The sequence below is a fragment of the Acomys russatus genome, chromosome 32, assembly GCF_903995435.1.
Source record: "Acomys russatus chromosome 32, mAcoRus1.1, whole genome shotgun sequence".
Classification (NCBI taxonomy): domain Eukaryota; kingdom Metazoa; phylum Chordata; class Mammalia; order Rodentia; family Muridae; genus Acomys; species Acomys russatus.
Genome location: NC_067168.1, coordinates 30160481 through 30179421, shown reverse-complemented (window position 1 = coordinate 30179421; position 18941 = coordinate 30160481). Strand labels below are relative to the sequence as shown.

The following is an 18941-nucleotide window of genomic DNA, read 5'->3' as shown; positions in this document are numbered from 1 at the left end:
AGAAGCCACTGAAAACACCTTGAGAACGCTGTCCCTGATCAGTTACCCACCAGCTACCCGGTGGCTTTATTCTTAACCCACGAGTAGCTGTGCAGTAGCTTGTTCTGCTCACCTGCTCTTGGCCCATGCTTATCCTTAGCTTTAAGGATGCTCCGTTTCCTCACCTGAACTTTCCTAGGCGAGTTGTTCTATACTGTATGATCTGTGATCTGAAGCTCCCATAATACTCCATTAAGCTGGAAGGTAATAAGACCAAAGTAATCGACGCCGAGGTGCCTCATTGTTAACTAGTGAAGGAGACTCTTTGCTATACACTCTTAGGAATAGTCACATTTTTAAGGTTCTGGTTTTCAACCTTCTTTGCTTCAGTATTGGAGATGGAGCCTGGTATCTTGCATGTGCTTGATAAATACTCTGCCACACCTCCAGCCCTCTTTTAAGTTTAAGAAAGTATGTGTGTGTGTGTGGGTGTGGGTGTGTGTGTGTGTGTGTGTGTGTGTGTGTGTGTGTGTTTACACTTTGGCCAAAAGAACATATCTGAAAATAAACTGAATGGAAATATTGATATGAAAACCATTTTTCTCAAAATATTATTTGTTTCACTGAAAGTATTGTTAATGTGCAATGGTGTGTGTGTGTGTGTGTGTGTGTGTGTGTGTGTGTGTGTGTGTGTGTGTGTGTGTGTGTAGATGCACTGGCCTGAGTGATAGTGTGCTTACCGGTGTGTGAGCAGTGTTGGGTGGGGTGCAGAGGTCTTTCTCTTTTAATAAAAGATCTTACGGTACTTGGAGCTTGCCATTACAGCTAGTCAAGCCAGCCAGAGAGCTCCCAAGATCCTCCTGTCTCTGCTGCCACAGCACTGGGGTTACAGGTGTGTATCTCCACGCCTGGCTTTTACCTGGGTGCTGGAGATCCCCATGCATCTTTTCCCCAGCGTAGTCTGGAACATGGATCATAACAGGACTGCATAACATTAAATATGATCCCTCTCCATAAAAATCTAAGATGCCACTAAATGTAAGATGCACTGTTATCTCATGAACCACTAAGACAAAAACGTGTTAAGCTTTCACATGCGGTCAGTCACATCTTGCACTGTATGGATAACATACATAATAAGTAGCTAGCTTGTGCTAACTGGGTATTTCAGTCTTCAAGTCTCTGCCACTCTGTTGTCCTTTAGGGCCAAGACGCAGCAAACCCATTTGTAGTCCAGGCTCCCATTTGCGGTGAGTCCTTTGAAAGCTGGAGAGAGGTCAGAGGAGCTGGGTCGTCACAAACTGAAGTTGGCTCGTGTAGTCTGTCCTCATGGTTGGTTTGTCCTCACAAATGAGGGGAAATTTCTCATAAGATTAAAGAGGGGGAACTGATATAAATTATAACTGACATAATGTTTAGGTCCAAACAATTATTGACTCTGACTCTTGCCTTTGAGATGTTGCAGACAGTCCTACAGCTACTGAGGGGCATTTTCAAGGTTGGCGTGAAGGGAGCTTTGCCCCTCATCCTTTGGGAAAGAATGTAACCCCTTGCCCTTGCCACTGCACGCTCCCAACCTCCATGGAGTGTGGCAGCGTCATAGTCTGGATAAAGACTGTGTGAGTTCAGTCTTGGCCCTTCTAACTGATTGGCGGTTTCCATATAAAACATAACAGTTTGAGCTACTTTTGGGACGGGGAGTGTTTTGAGACAGAGTTTCTCTGTGTAGCGTTGGCTATCTTGGACTCACTCTGTAGACCAGGCTGGCCTCCAACTCACATCAATCTGCTTGCCTCGGCCTCCCAAGTACTGGCATTAAAGGCGTGCACAACCACCCCTGGCTCTTGAGCATGCTTTCTATGGCTTAACAGCTGCTGGACTGTCCCTCCCTCCAGGCTTTGCCCAGCAGCTAGGATAATTCTTGACCCTCGTCACTGCTCCCAGACCATGTTAGAACTTGATTTCTTCCTTATTTTGTGCTGAGTGGTTGTTTGCTTACTTGCTTATTTTTTCAAATAAAAGACTGGAGGGTTGCTATTTTTTTTCTTTCATGAGAAGATTTGTAAGTACTCTCCAGGGTCAGAGTGGGTCTTTGTATCTCTGAAGTCATTCACACCCATTTGTAGGAGGAACGTTTTGAAATGGCACCTCAGCCCAGAAGGTGCGGACACACACAGTCTTTAGAACGCCTTTTACATTGTAGGTTGTGATTCTTAAATTTGCGCAAGCAAACAATTCCTTTTTGCCAATAAATCTTAAGATATTCCCCCTTGTAAGCAATGAAAGTAAAAACTGAAGAATAACATTTTGAAGAGACTCAATTTTATGGCTTTGAATACTTTATTTTAGCATTGCCAGGAAATGCCATGAAGGGAGTTGTGCTCGCGTTTAGGAACCCTATTGGCTTTTACAAATAAATTCAGTTTTCTATGATAGACCCTCTACTACAATATATGGAAGGAGAGAATGAAGGGTTTGGGTGTAAAGGATGTACTCTGAGTGCTCCTCTGTCCTCCAACCAATTATGTAACTTCACAAAGTAATTCTTCAATTGTGGTGCCCAGATGAAGAATATAATAGCTACCTTGATAGAGACTCAGGAGAGATAAATGAGAGGGGCCTAAAAACACTCCAATGTTATGAAGTGCCCCCTAAATATGACCTGTTGCATTATTAGGAATGGGTAATATTTAGTAACATTTGCTTAGTAGTCCTATTTTAAAGAAAAGAGAAAAATAGTCTACATCACTCTGCCTAAATGCTAGCTTGAGTGGGCTCTCCTCGGTCTACATACAATGAATACATGGAATGCTGTATGGATGTATTGCCTTGTTTAACAGGGAATGTTAAAATCCTGGCAGGCTTGTTCGTTTGTTTTTTCTGAAAAAGAGAAGGTTAAACATTTTTGTTGTTGTTTTTCAACTAAAAGAAATATTCTTCCCATCAATCCTATATGCACTTGTAGCTAATCTTCTCAGAATTTTCAGAGACACGAGCCACTGGCTTAACTAATGTCTGGTCGATTGTAGAAATTCTTCAGGCCAGAATCCAGGAAGCTTCCAAGCCCAAGACCCTGCTGCCCCTGCAGCCTCTCCATCCAGTCCCACCCTCCCTCTCATCCCTGCCTCTTCTGGAGCCCTTTTCATTGGCAGCCTTTTCCTTGTGCCTGCTCCACTAGGTGCCAATTTTCCAGCCCCTCCCATCTGGGGGCCGGTCCTCCCACCTGCTGCAGGTCTTCCTGTCAGTGCCTCACAGGTGACCCTGCCTCTGCTGTACCAGAGCATTCCGAGGAGCTATGGCTTGGAGAGTTACCTGAATAGCAGGCCAGAATCCTTTCCTGGGTGCCTGCTGGAGGGTACCCCTCCATTTCTATCTGTAGTAGATGTCACCAAAATTCCAGCTGCTCTCCTGAAGATTTCTGTGAGCCGTGACCAGCCCTCCACCCTAAGGGAACGCTGGCTTGAAAGTAGGCCAGAGTGAGCAGGCAGCTTTCCTGTCCAAAATGGATGGAGTCACCAGTAAGCAGTTCTCACCATGACAAAGGAGAATTCCTCAGGGGAAAGGATGCTGGGATAAAAAGTCACCTCATTTCATTCATATGTTATGGTTCTTTTGACCAGAAGCCTAAGTGTTGAGCTAAAACACATAATTAATAAAACACAGTAATGTGCTTAAATATGCTAAATGTAATAATTTCATCTGTAAAAAACAATAATAATCCCATACTTCACTTGGTCTGATGTTGTCAGGATCTTCACTTTTCTCGTGACAGGTGTCACAGAGAGCAATATGAGTCCTGAAAGAAGTCCTGTGGTTCAGCTTATTAAAAAGGGGTCCCCTGGGCATGACCCTGTAAAGCCAGAGAGGTGTGAGCCTTGGGAGGGCAGGTAGGCCAGCAGGGGTGGAGCTTTGGGAGGGCTGACTTAAGTGCCTCAGAGCAGGGTGCATTCAGGGAGTCCTTTCCTGTCACCCCACATGCCACACTTGGCCTATGCTCAGTCACACTAGCTTTTTTCCTTTTACTAGCATTTTAGCCTGTTCTCTGCTGGGGGTGGGGGGTGGGGGGTGTTTGGGAACAGTCATTCATCCCAGCCTGGCATTCCTGACCCCTGCTGTTCAGAGTCTATCCCCCCACCACTCAGGAAGCCCCATCCTAGTGTCTCTGTCACGTTTCCCTCAAGTTTGACATGACATGTAGTTATCTGATGCTTCCCTTGACTGGATCTGTTTATCACTTACATCTCCCTTTGGACTGTCAGCTAAAAGCCAGCATAAGCTATTTTAAGCCTACAAAAATGTCCAGCAAATGAGTACCCGCCCCATCCCCACACCCCTGAGACAGTGACAGTGCAGTGACCTAGACAGAGGAGCACTGATCAGGCTGTTGGGTGGTCAGAGAGCACCACAGTCATGATGTGTGTCATGTGTACTCCCAGACATTCAACACAAGCATGTGGCCCATTTAAATATTTTTTTCCAGTAGCTACATTTGAAAAATAAAAAAAAGTAAAAAGAAGTAAGTGAAACCAATTTAAATAGTATGTTCTGTTTAATACGGTGTGTGGCGTCCTTACATGGTTTGGGTCCCAGAACCCTGACAAGGAGCAACAAGGGAATGCAGAGTGGATGTGTATGTGGACACATGAACTAAAAAGCCAGGATCGAGTGCTCTGGGCTCTCTGATAGAGAAGCCACAGCACCCAGGCAGCTCAGCGTGTTCATTATATGTAGTTGAACAGGGAGGTTGGGTTGTTGCTCATAGCTGAAGGGAACAGGCTTATATACCAGTAACCAAGAAGACGAGGTTATTATATGCAGCTGAACAAGGAGGGAGGTTTAGCTAATCTCGGCAGACGCTGTTGCTATAGGGGAGCACTCTTCAGGCCTTAAACATCTAGGAGGGAAAAGTCAGAAAGCTATGATGTATGTGTTCTGTACATACTGTCCACATTTGTGCTAGAGCCACAGGAAGGCTTTGCCATCACTCTGAGCTTTGCCACTCCCTTGGGGCTGAGACATTGAGGTCCTTGACAATGCTGTGTCCGTGTCAAACAATGCACATTGGCTCAGGACTCCACTCATTCCCTCCACCAGTGCATCCAAAGCATTATCTCCAAGTGGCCCAGTATTTTTACTCACCACCACCACCACAAGCACATACCAGTCTTTTGAAATCTCAGGGACAGTTTACATCAACAGCATATCTCAATTTAAATACTAAATTTTTGTCGGAAGTATTTGGCATTTAGATGTCATAAAACTGGTAGTTAGTTGCCAGGGGCCACTGCTGGGGGAGATGGCTCAGACAGTAAACTGCCTTTCCACTCCAGCACAAGAACATAAAACTATCCCTGCATCCATGGGGAATAAAAAGCCAGGCATGACAACCCATATTCTGATCCCAGAGTTGGCAAAGTAGAGGCAGGAAGACCCTCTGAGCTTACAGGTCTAGATAATCAGTGAGGTCCAAGCTCAGTGAGAAACCCTATCTCAAAAAACATGATGGAGAGTGATAGATAATCCACCATCAACTATGGGCCTCCATGGGCATGTGTGGGCACACACACACACACACACTCACACACACACACACACACACACACACACACACTCACACTTACATGCACACACACATATGCATACATATGTTCATATTCACAAACACATGTATGACACAAAATTGATCATTGGGAAAGTAGGTTTTTAGCCACAACTTCTTATAACCAAATTAGTTATCAGCTTTAAGTTTTAAATGAATGAAAATTAAGGGAGAGTTTAAAAATTGTCTCCTTTGTTACACTAGCAATATTTAGGGTCTGCGTCAGTTGCTTCAGACTGTTGGTTGCGAAGGCCCCTCATAGTCCCACATGGGCAGTAGCCCTGGTCCTGTGTCTGCAGACTGTCAGCTTCTTGGCTGAATGTGGAGAGAGAGAAGTGGACGAATCATTTTAAGACCTTGTGAGCTATGGTGTTTCCTTCTGGTTTGTTCTGGAAAGGGCAAAGACATGGCCCTCACAGTCATCTGGGACCAAACACAAAATAGCCCCCTGGAAGCATCCCCTAAGGCCTACAAAAGAGAGGGACCCACGGAGAGTGCTAGCCTGTTCCAGGGCCTCACGCCCACACTGTGGAAGCACAGAGGGTTTCTCTATACAGGAATATGGATCTCCCAAGGCCCCGCCCTGAAGAGGTGCATTCTTAAGGAGAGGGCTTGATAGGCCCCCTACCCGCTATGAGCAAAACCTCTTCATATCAGCCCATCCCAGTTTCCCTGCTACAAACTCATTCCACTAACAACTCAAAAAAAAAAAAAAAAATGTTGTACCATGATATGTGCCTCCCCCGGGAGAAGAACAAGGGTCAGTGTTATGTTCCGAGTCATCGATGTCACAGGCTTCCGTCATGGCTCTAAGTTAATTACCAAATGACAGTTCTCCTCTGCTAAAGGCATTAGCAGACTAGCTCTAATTGAGATGTCTAGAGCCACGTGCCCACATATCCAGGGTGCCTGCCCCAGACAGAAACTAAAGCTTGATATGGCGGAAGTTACCAAGAGTTGAAGCTTATGCAGAGGCGCGCTCACAGGGAGAGAGCGCTTTCCCAGTTGAATGAACTGTCAAGAATGGAATCCTTAGAGGAACCCCTTCAAACCTTCTGTACAATTCCTGGGTAGACCAGCATGCTTTTTTTTAAAAAAAAGACAGTTCTATGCAGCCCTAGCTGCAAACTCAAGGTCTCTCTCCTACCTCAGTCTCCTAGGAGCTAGGATTTCAGGCATGGACTACTACTGCCTGGCTTCTTTTCGGGTGAGGTAGAAGGGGGTGTCTTCTGTAGACTAATCTGACTTGAGAGCAGAGGCAAAAGAGGCTACCTTGTAAGATATAGTTAGAAGACAAAGATCAACCTTGTTCTCAAATCCCTTAACTAGTGAAAAAGGAAACATATGGATTCACTCTCTGGTTCTCCAGTGTATTTTTCATTGCTTCCAAACTTGGGAAATGACAAGTATTAGTCCCCAAAACCAACATTACAAGTGACAGGAAAAGCCCTTCATGTGTAGCAAGCTGTCTCCCACCCAATATACGTTGACTCATGACAACCGTGGTGAGGGGTGTATCTTTGGAGAAAGATGTCACCTTATTATTATTAAGGAAATGCAAGCCAGGTATGGCGGTACACGCCTGTAATTCCAGCACGGAGGTGGTAGACGCAAGAAATCAAGAGTTTAAGGTCATCCTCAGCTCCATATTGAGCCTGAGGCCACCCAGGGTTATCTGAGACCCTGTGGCAGGAGATGGAAAGACAAACCCAAGAAACCAAATGTCACGCCCAAGACAGCAGAACTAGGAAGAGCTCAGACCCATGTCTTCCGTCTCCAAGCCCAGATTCCTCTCACAACCCCACACCCTTCTTAAGTCACAGCCCTTGCAGTAGAAGATTGCAGCGCCCCCTGGAGAACATGTGGCGATCCCAATGGGTTTCTTCTAACACCCTTGTCAGCTTCAGCCAGTGACCTCCTCCAGCCGTCCTCTTGTGATGTACCTTAGTTAGTTTTAGTGGCCTGGTGTTTGGTCATGTTGTCCCCACCCCCTCCAAACAGCGACTCTGAAGTCAGGCATTGGCTGGGCAATATTTGGGAAGGAATTATTGTCACCTAAAGGCACAGGGCCTTTTTTTTTTTTTTTTTTTTTTGGTTGTTATTTTATTTTATTTTATTTTTATTTTTTGGCTCAGAAGCTCTGGTTGTGCCATCCTTATGTCTATATTTTTTTAGAAATTCTAGGTTATTATAGAAACTGTGAAAAAAGGATGGGCAAAAGAAATCTGGCTCCCAATGTAGCAACCACTTCGGTGTTTCTTGGATTATCTTTGCCTCCACCCATCCCTCAACATATGCCACACCTGCCGCTGATGCTGAATGAGGCTCCTGCCCTTGTGAGGGAGCTCCTGGAGGATGGGAGAAGTGTCATGTTGCCGCTGGCCCTCCTCCTCATCTGGTTGATTCTGGGTACCAGCTGGGTCTGAGACGTAATGTGAGGAAAAGCCATGCAGAATGGTGGTGGATAGCTAACATTTTCAGTGTGAGGTGCCCCCACCCCGCAGACTTCCTTCTCATGTTCTCCATTAGCAGGCCAGTCTTCCACTGACCTTAGAAACCCACCATATGCTCAGCTCAGGGGTTCCTGCCGAGTTTCTGTGGATGTCCTCAAGGAGTCTGATTCACCTTCCTGTAAGCCTTCAGCACTGAAAGCCTTCCTGCCACAGAATGCTCACCCAGAACTGGAACAGGGCAGCTGACTTGACTCTTTGGGTAATGGTCTGGGCCCAGACTCTACCACAGAGCTGGTGTTACTGGTACAGATTAAGGTTGAATATTCTAGACCCTCGTGGATATCGCAGGTGTGATATCGCCAGCAGCACCATCTGCCGCCATGGTCTCAGCTTTCCACATCTGCAGTGCCCTGCCTCGATGTGTGTGCCACCCAGCTCACTATTCCTTTGGTGTGCAGTATTTGATAAGCACAAATGACTTCTTCTTTCCTTCCTTCTTTTTTTCTCTCTCTTCTTTTTTCTATTGCTTTTTTTTTTTTTTTTTTTAATTCCTTCAAGCGGTTAATAAGATTCAGTGAAGAGAAAGGAAATAAATATTTCCCAGTTAGGTTTGCTGGTGCACACCTGTAATCCCAGCACGCAGGAAGCCAAGGCAAGAAGAGTGTGGCTTTCAGGCCATAGCAATAACCTGTCTCAAAAACCAGCCAAAGGTATTAGAAATATTAAAAAGTAAATTAAGAAATTATAAAACATCGTTGAGTTCAGCATTGTTATAAACATATGAGGAGATGGAGAATTCTTTGAACCATCTTCACTCTTAGAGTTACAGCTCATAATTTTTTAATTTTTATTTTTCGAGGCAGGATTTCACTGTGTAGCCTTGGCTGTCCTAGACTCACTTTGTAGACCAGGCTGGCCTCGAACTCACAGTGATCCGCCTGCCTCTGCCTCCCAAGTGCTGGGATTAAAGGCGTGTGCCACCACGCCTGGCACAGCTCATAATAATATGGATCGTTTACATCACAGTTTTGATTTGCTATTCAATAAATTTCCCATGTAGAGTAAAAGTCCTCGGAGACCCACTGGATAGTAGTCTGTAAGCGCCAATGGTTTGACAGTTGAGGAATTGCACACATCTTGAAAAAAACCCCTTGATTGGCCCCTGAGACTTTCTCTACACAATTTGTCACATGCACAGGGTCTGAAACTTAGCATTGGCTACATTCATTGTACATAATTATCAATATCATAAAAACTCTGGAGAAAGAAGCCACATCTTAGTGATGTGTTTTCAAGTTCATCAAAAGCACCTACACTAATGAAATCGACGGAGTTTTCTGTTGCCATGCCTACTCTGTTGCCATGGCTACTCTGTTGCCATGCAGGATAGCCCTGAGCATCCTTTTCCTGCAACTGATGACATTTCAGACTATGGACTCACCTATCAAAGGCTCCATTTTCTTATATTCTCTTTTGTACTAAATACGTTTTCTTTTAAGTAATAAAGAGCTCTTAAGCTCACAGTTATGTGAGTGATTAATGTGTGTGCGGTAGAAAGCTTTAATAAGAAAAATAAATTTTAGTGTATGAAAAATACAGTAGCTATATATATTTAAGCCTCAAAAATGATGCCTTCTTGGAGTGCCAGTACAGTGATCTAGAAATAGAAGCCTAAGTTTCATGTGTATATGTACACAGGACTGTGTTACATGGCAAGCTTCTAACACATTATACTCCTGGTGTCGGCCAGTCCACTTGTGCAAACGGTTAGCAGTAGTTCATCATTGGAATTTTTCAGTATGTTTTCAAATGGATGTGTAATGGGTATGGCCAGACTACAGTATGCTTTGGGCCTTTCCTGCTTCTGTAAGGTGTCCTGACCGCAAGTGGGATGGGCTAAAGCATTATTCTGAACCCTAACCGCAAGGGGGAGGAAAAGGGGTGGGGGGGGGGGGAACAGGAGGGGAGGGGGAGAGAGAGAGAGAGGTAGGGAGGGAGGGAGAAAGGGAGGAAAGGGAGGGTACCATCTTCTGGACCCTGATAATACTTTGCTTCTCAGGTATTTTTTTCCATTTTTCTCTCTCATCTTGAAAAACAGGTTTATTTGTCTTAGAGTCATTGGTTTAAAAATCACAGAGCAGATTCCTGGGGCAAGAAGCCCTGAGCTTTTGTTCGCTTGTTTACTTGAAGGACTTATTATTGACTATGCAACCCTACTGAGTCGTAGTAGTGGGCTGGTGACCTTCCAGGATAGAAGTCAGTGCACAGCCAGCAATTTCCATAGCACTGGCTCAGATCAGCCAAGACATGCATGCATTCAATCAGCAATATTTGAGTGTCTTTATAGGCTACGTATGAAACTCTGGGTGTGTCCTTGTAAGTTTAAACCAATCAGTTCTTAACCTAAAGAGAAACTCATCTTTAAAAGTTATCCTTTTCCAAAGCAAATTTTCATAGGCATTTATAAGAACTTACTATGGAGCTTCAGCAAGAAGGTAGGGTCTCTTAAAACATTCATGCCAGGCACACTTTAATCCAAGTATTATAGAGGCAGAGGTAGGAGGATCTCTGATGAGTTCAACACTACCCTGGTCTACATAGCAAGTTCTAGACCAGACAGAACTACATAGAAAGACTATCTCATGAAAAAGAAATTTTAAAGTTGTTAAAGCTTCATACAACCAACCAGTAGATTTTGTTGTTGCTATTGTTTGGGTTTTGTTTTGTTTTGTTTGTCAGTAGACCATTGACTATAACACCAAGACCACCATAGCCTAAATTAAGAACAATTCTTTCCTTTTTTAAGTTCAATTTTACTTGTTTAATTTATAGCATGCGTGTGTGTGTGTGTGTGTGTGTGTGTGTGTGTGTGTGTGTGTACATGTGTGCCACGGTGTGTCTGGAGATCAGAGGACAACTATTGGTTGCCCTCTCCAGCTGCCCTGTGGGATCCAAGGATCCAACTTGGGTTGTCAGGCCTGCACAGAACCTCAACCTGCTGCGCCATCTCTCCAGCCCATAAAGGTTTGTTTCTTACTCACAAGTTCCAGTTCTGACTGCCTCTGAGATGTCTTCAGGAACTGAGACTTCCTCTGTCTCATGATCCTGCCCTCCTCTATGCTTGACCTCGAGATCGTGACAGAAACAGGAGAGATGCCACATTTGTCTCCTCCCTAGCCTTGAGGTGGTGCACTAAATATCTGCTCCACCATGTGGCTCTGATGGCATGCTCTCTCCAGGCTTGGCATCTTCTTCCCAAGAACAAATCTGCTATGAGAGGGAAATGCAGTTCATGAGTAAAAGCCTAGTAATTTCTGTATTCTTCGCATTAATCATAAGACTCTTGCTAAAGAGTAACTAATAAAACGAGACAGCTTGCCAAGTGCTGAACTTGCTGACAGCCTGTGGCATGAAGAGAAATTAAGTCCGTCGACGTGTCTCTCAGACACAGCAAGTTCTAATCCGGTTGCCATGGAGCTCCTAAGCACTGTATCACTACAATGGCTTTCTATTGCCGAGTTCTGTTGCCATCACTGTCATCATCACTGTGTCTCCTGGTGTGGGTGGGTATCCTGGAAATCCGTGAATGAGTGATCGGAAACACCTTAATTTCAAGTTTTGACAGACTCGTAGGGTAAATATTACTTTTTCTGCAGTTGAGAAGGAAATTGTGAGACACTCCAACTCTGCTGTATGTTATTGAAAGAATGGGAGAAGTGGGAAGTGTGGGGTGAATGGAGCCCAATCGAAAATCATCCCTGTCGCATGCTGCCCAGCACAGGGGCAGCACTTGCATTGCCGGCTGTGGTAACGGCTCTCCTGAAGTTACATGACTAGTCAATGGAAGGCCTGAATGAAAATTTCAGAAGATGAATAATTAGAAAAGCGGCAGCCCATGGTGTTGGAACCAAAAGCTCGCTCTGCTGGTAACTAACTTCCTTCTAGGTTTTGCTGATGTTAGCTCTGATCTAGCCTTTTCTTTGTTGGCCTTCCTGCTTAGATAGGAGAGTGTCCTGAGATTTGGGAGCCCAAGAACCACACAGCTCTGAGGTGGGATCAATGTCCCTATGTAAGGGCATCCTGAGACACGGAAGCCCAGGAACCACACAGCTCTGAGAGGAGGTGGTCTCAGCAGAGGCGTCGCAACACCCAAGGGAGGGTTTCCCCAACTCCAGCTGACCTGGCTCCCTCTTCAGCCATTGCAGCTCCCAGGGGAAGGTATCCTCAGCTGAGCTGAGGAGGGCAGGAGACTCAGGTCCTCTCCTTTGCTTCTCTTCTGGGCTTCTTTTGATGAGAGAGTCACACCAGGCAGCATATCTCTTAAAAGATATGTATCTGGAGGACGAATCCAGGAGTGGCTGCCGCTGCTCCCAGGAGAAGACAGCAGAGAACTGAGCAGACATAGCTTTTATATAGGCTTTCTTAGAGAGCAGAGTTTTCTAGGGCAGAGATTTCCAGAGTGAGGATTGGTGGGAGTTCAAGCCCTGAGTTTGGGAGAGTTTAGGGATTGCCAGGTTTCCCTGTTCAGGAACTGGTCAATTCTCCTGCTCAGGGATTCAGGGATTGGTGAGTTTTTGTTCGGACTTTTCACCTAAAGTTAGCATGGTCTGGGAGGGATCCCACTGAGGGGGTAAAGATGGCCTTTGTGTGATAGTTGAGGCTGGAACTGCCATTATGACAGAGCGTATAGGGAGGGGCTTATTAATTCATGACTCAAGGGGGTTAACCCAGACTTGAACTCTAAGCTGAAAGAAACAACATTACTTATCTAACTATGAACTTACACTAAGAGGTCAGATTTCTGGTACTGGTCCCTGGTTGACAGTGCCTAACCACGTAAAGCTTTCTGCTTTAGGGGGAACGGCTAGTTTATACATTGTTGCCACAGAGACAGCCCTGGAGCTCACAGACTGGTTACAGTTGGAAGGGCCCCCTTCCCCAAGTTCCCTGTCAGCAGCAGCCATGACTGAGGCCTTGGGTGCTGCTGTTTTCTCTGTGATATCAGCTTCTCAGTTTCTCCAGACTTGTGATCTCAGGTCCCAGGGCTGTGGAGATTTAACCTCAGCCGCTCTGGAATCCTGAGGTGTTTGTTACCTTCTGGAGGTGTAGAGAGACCAGCAGCACAGCCTGAAGAGGGACGCTCCTTTCAGGGACCACAGGGGGCAGCACCCAAGGGGAAATGAAGAGGAGGCATCCGGAGGAAAGATTCAGGGGGAGCCCAGAAGCAAAACTTGAAGCAGCCCGACCTGGCTGCGGAAATCCATCAGGCAAAGGAAACAGTTTGCAAAGTATACAAGGTTAACAAAGGGAGTTCTGATAGCCTTCCTGCCTGTGAATGGTCAACTGGCAGAAAGCTTTGCATCACAGCAACTATTGTAGGATTCTATGGATAGATGGACAGCCAAGAGCTGATTGCATTGTAGGAAGAGGGAGTACCAATAGATGGTGACAGGGGCATAGATAGCGTCCTGCTCTCTTGAGAACCATGTGGATGAGTGGGAAACCTCTATGACCTCTAGTCACTCATCTGAAAGAAGGGGGTTTAGACAAGATCTCTGTATCCATCCATGACTACAGAGAACCTCACTGAAGAAAGTAGGGCTCTGCCTAAGAAATACAGTTCTGTGGTAGCTCATGGGAAAACCAAATCATCTGGAAGTCAGAAGTGTTGGATTCTAGCTCTGCCTCAGTGGACCCATTTATAATGCGCCTTCATTTATTCACCTGCATTAATCAGAGTTTCTAGAGGAAATGAACCAATAGAATGACTGTTAAAGGAGGGTGGTGAGATGGGCTGCGCGATGCCTTCTGGGTATTCTAACAGTGGCGGGATGTATACAAGAGAGGCTGAGAACCTGGTAGCACCTCAGTGCACAGGGCTGGATACCTCAGTATTCTAGTGTGATGCCAAAGGTCTAGAAGATTCCTGGAGATACACTGGCCTTCAGTCCAGGCCGGGAGCTGAAGAGGCTAGGCTGTGGTGTAGTAGCAGTGGCAGGCAGCTCAGCAGCAAGACAAATATGGTAGGTGACCTCATTGCTAAGCTGTGAACACAAGCTGGGCGTAGTGGCACACGCCTTTAATCCCAGCACTCAGGAGGCAGAAGCAGGTAGATCGTTGTAAGTTCGAGGCCAGCCTCATCTACAAAGCGAGCCCAGGACAGCTCTTGAAAACCAAATTTTTTTTTAAAAAGCTGTGAAGACAGCCTGGCAAAAGCATTTCCCCAGGCCTCTTTGTATCTGGGCCATTCTGAGAAGGCGCTGCCTGCACTGAGGGTAGGTCTTGTGACTTCCATTAACCTAACCAAGAAAACACCTCACAGGTATGCCCAGAGGTTCGCTTGCCTCATGGATGACTCTCCTACCATCATGTCTAGTCTACGAAAAGAACACCAAGTAACTTGCAAAGTTGTTTCTTCTGCTAAAACGAGTACTGTGGAGAAACAAAAAATGTTGACCTGGGTGTCATCAGATCTACACACTGGGGGTTGCTTAAAAATAATAGTAACTCAAGGAGTCTAAGTAAAAAAAAAGAAAAAAATAGCATGAGGTCTTCAATAGTTAGCCTTCCCTGCAGTTGCTGTTTAGGAAGCTCTGTACCTTTCCAGATGTGGCCAGAGTCGTGCAGAAAACTAAAGCATAGGCTAGGTGAACTCTACTCTGGCTACAGGAGGAGTCCTCAATGTCACTCATTAATTTCACATTTTTTTCATTATTGATGACGTTACTGCTAGTTGGCTGTTAGTCAGCGTAAGAAATGTGCTCCCTTGGTACCTGGTGTATGTCGCTCGGCTGTAGTCATTATGAATTTAAGTTTTTGTGGGTTTTGTTTTTTAAGACATTAATAGGCCTGACCTCACAGAGCTTCTGGTAAGTTCTACAAAGTGCAGGAAGTAACCCATTAGAAATGTGAAAGACTACATTATAAAAATGAGCACAGCACCAATGGGAGTCACAAGCAGGTCTGTGAAGGAAAAAAATGTGTCATTTTCCTGTAAAGGACATGCAAGGACATTTGCTGAGTATCTGCGGGTTAAATGACTGTCTAGGAGAAGATGGTGCCTGTGACTGGGGAAGCCAGTGAGCAGACCTGGCAGTGGCTGTGATTGTGACTTTGTCACAGCTGGAACCTTTGTTGAGCAGCTGTAGCCATGTATATACACCCACCCACCCCCACATCTTGGTTTTTAGTACATGTTAACTATGCCATGCGAGTAACTATAGAAAGTTACTAAATAGACAATGTTCCTGTGGGCTAGCCTGAGGACCAGCTAACATATATGAAGAAGATGAACTGACAGATCCAGCTGAGGTCCCAGCCACATCGACATAAGTCACTTGAGTCTACTTTATCTTGAGACCAGCCAGAAATGTTAGGGAGGTATTCTCAAGTAAGCAGCCTCCAGACAGTTATGGATGAACTTCAACCGTGTATGAGGTCTCACCAAAAAGTAACCTGCTATATAAGGAAATAGGCTGAGATGTGTATGGGTCAGTCAAATAAAGGCTGGATTGACTGATGATAGTTGATTAACTGACTACCTTGTTTTAAAAGCATCAGATGTGCCAGGCATGGTGGCTCACACCTTTAATTTCAGTACTTGAGACAACGTCAGGTGGTCTACAGAGTGAGTTCTAGGCCATCCTGGGCTACAGAAAGAATCCCTGTATTAAAAAATACAAAAAGAGAGAGGGGAGGAGGAAGAGGGAGGAGGGAAAGAGAGAGACGGAGACAGACCGAGACAGAGACAGAGACAGAGAAAACACCTTCAGAGTCTGGAATTAATTACCAGCTACCAAACCTATAACATATTGTCCAACCATGGCACTGAAACTTGGAGGAACTGAAAAAAAAATTTTTAAGTTCCTTGTATCATTCAAGAAAATGGAAAATTCATAGATTTTCTTAGACAAAGTGATATTGCCGCAATGGTAGCAAAATTACAATGGAACTGCTAAAATGTTAGAAATACTATTCATGAATCCCAAACTAGTAAAATCTACTTACCAGAATAAGAATAGCAGAATATGTTCAGAGTGCACAAGAACATAAGAAGGGAGAACATGGGCCAGAGAGAAGACTGGATAAATAGGACCATGTAAAAATAACCCCAAATATCAAAAAAGTACAATAAATGTAAATGAACCAAACCAACCAATTAAGTGCCCCGCTACCCAATTTATGAAAATATGCCTTAGAGGGGAAAAAAAGAGAAAAGAATGAAAGGTGGGAGTTCCTCAGTCTTATTGATGACCACAGTTGTAGTATTACAGCTGGTCAGGAGAGATGATTGAACATAATGTTTACAAAGTACACCATGTCTGTGTCTGTCACTTTCTTTATGTCAAAATGCCTACAAGGCACACCACACCTGCTGCTTACCTGTCTCTAGGGCAGAGGCAACTGGAAATCCTTATTGCTATCTTTCTGAGGCCGTGTCTTTTAATATTCATGACATGGGGCTTCTAGACAGTTCCTGTGTTATACGGCAGCACCTCCTCCACAACCCAAGATGTCACACGCTGGTGAGGAATGAAGTGCCCATGGGCTTGTTTAACTGTAGCCTCGTAAGCCATCCCAGAGTCCCAGGAGATGAGGCAGCAGCATCAAGAACTTATCAAAGTGATTCATCTCCATTGCTGTGGACAGATTACGTTCTCGTTCTGTCACTGAGAGTTTATAGCCAGCCTCTCAGGCATTGCAAATGTATTATTAATAATCTCTAGGAAAGCAGGGCATTGGTGCCTGGTTTTGGAGCATTGCTTGAACAGTGGCGCCTGGGTTCATAATAACAGTGTCTCTGGCAACTTGGTCTTCTTGAAACACAGTCTGAAGAAGTATTGTTTCTCCTTCCTATTCTTAGACTTCACTACATCCTTTATTTGATAATGTGTTAAAGCTTGCATTGACAGATTAGGCTGGAGATGATGATGATGATGATGATGATGATGATGATGCTGATGATGATGATGCTGATGATGATGGTGATGATGATGATGATGATGATGATGATGATGATGATAATAATAATAATAATAATAATAATAAAAACTTTGATCTGCCTCTGCCCTCCTCCTCTCTGAGAGCCATTATTGAATAAAGAGACATCTGACTTGAGATAGACTTTAGAAATGGGGTTGGTTTGTTGATGTAGAATGGGGAGTCCCTGCTAGGAAGCTGTAAACTGGGCAGAATGACGCGATTGGTGAGGTAAGTGCAGGGGCTTTGCCTGCAAGTGTGGTGCCCTGTGTGCTGGGCACCCAGCAGTGAGCAGTACCCCTCTTGTAAGAAATCAGTGGTCCTGGCAGCCTTTACCTGCGTGAGGGAAGATCCGGTAAGGAAGAGAGAGATCTCTATTTGAGGAGTTGCTCTCATATCTTCCTGGGGACCTTACAGGGAAAGGGGATGGGTGGAGCAGGTCTCAAGCCTCTTAGCTCCCTAGTGAAAATCCACTCACGCCTGCTATATGTTAAATGTTTGTGTCTCCCTTCCAACTCACCTGGTAAAACAAATAAGATAAAAATTTTCATACAATATATTTTTAATTAGAATATTATTTTTATTGTATGTACATTGGTGTTTTGCCTGTATGTAGGTTTGTGTGAGGGTGTCAGGTCCCCCTCAAACTGGAGTTACAGACAGGTGTGTGCTGGAAATTGAACCCAGGTCCTCTGAAAGAGCAGCCAGCACTCTTAACTGCTGAAGTGGGGCCGTTGGGAAGTGAGTATGAACTGTGAGGGTGGAGCCTTCACACTGGCTTTAGTGCCATTACTACTACAGGGGCCCAAAAAGCTCCCTCAACCCTCCTGCTGTGGTGTGACAGTGAGAAGACAGTGTCCTCAGCCACCAGAGAAAAGTTATCTGAGAATGAAACTCCCATTCCCGCTTTCCAGACCTTCTTGGATTCTTGGATCTAATAAACTGTACCGGCAGTGCCAACAACAGGAACCTGTGGGAGGCCATATGCTACAGAAGAGCATGCATTTTCTATTCCTGACACTACTGTTTCCTAGCTAGGAAACCTTTGATTCACTTCCTGCATTGTTAAGTGGGAGGAAGCATACACCTGGGACGGCATTGAACCAGTGGTGGCAAAGGTCTGCACAGTGAGGTCCAGGGTGTCTGCTGTTCTTTCACCCCACCACCACCACGCTCTTCTGGCTCCCCTGTTCTGTTGAGGAAGGTAGGGTTTTGTGGCAGGTGCCCAATAATTTGGAGTCAACTTCTTTGCACTGTCAGGGCCTTGTTATTGAGCAGAAAGCCCTGCTAGTCACAGGGCAGGGCCTCAGGAGGGACTTTGTTGCTTTAGGAATTATTCTGAGAGAAAAGATTTAACCTTCCAGTTGCTGTGAAGGGAGCATCTGCTGACTTCTGCTTCCGTGTGCCTTGGGAGACATTAGGAGAATCCAAGTGTGAGACTGGGAGATGGAAACTTCTCCCTTCGTCTTTTGTGCTATGAAGATAATGGATATTCTTAGTGCGGCAGGCTTGAATAAGCAGCTGTTTCCTTCTTCCTGCTTCTTTCTTGGCTCTCCTTCGCTTACCTCCTCCTTCATTTATTTTGTCTCTTAAAATGAGCATACAAAGTAATGGCTTTCCTGTGGGATTTCGTATTGTTTGAGTTACCCGTCATTTGACCTGGTCTCTACTCTGTCCTTTACCATAACTTTTTCACACAGGATAGGAAGCATACTCACATTTCTCCCAGTCTCCAGGGGCACCTGCCTGGCACTTACTGCATCCCTGCTGTTGGGTCAAGGTCCTCAAAGTCGGTGCCGTGATGACTTTGCGCTCTGGCAGGGATGCTCTGGTTCAGTACTCACGGTTCCGCAGCCTGGGGTGAGATGCCACCCTGTGCATTCTGAGGGCAGTATTTACGGTGATGTGAAACCCCTCTAACGGAGTTCCAG

General features: G+C 45.2%; 1 protein-coding gene across 2 annotated transcripts in view; it reads left to right on the top strand.

Annotated features, from left to right (window-relative positions):
- Positions 1–18941, top strand: part of Tmem108 (transmembrane protein 108) — a 267058-nt gene that overhangs the window by 145980 nt on the left and 102137 nt on the right. The window lies entirely within an intron of this gene.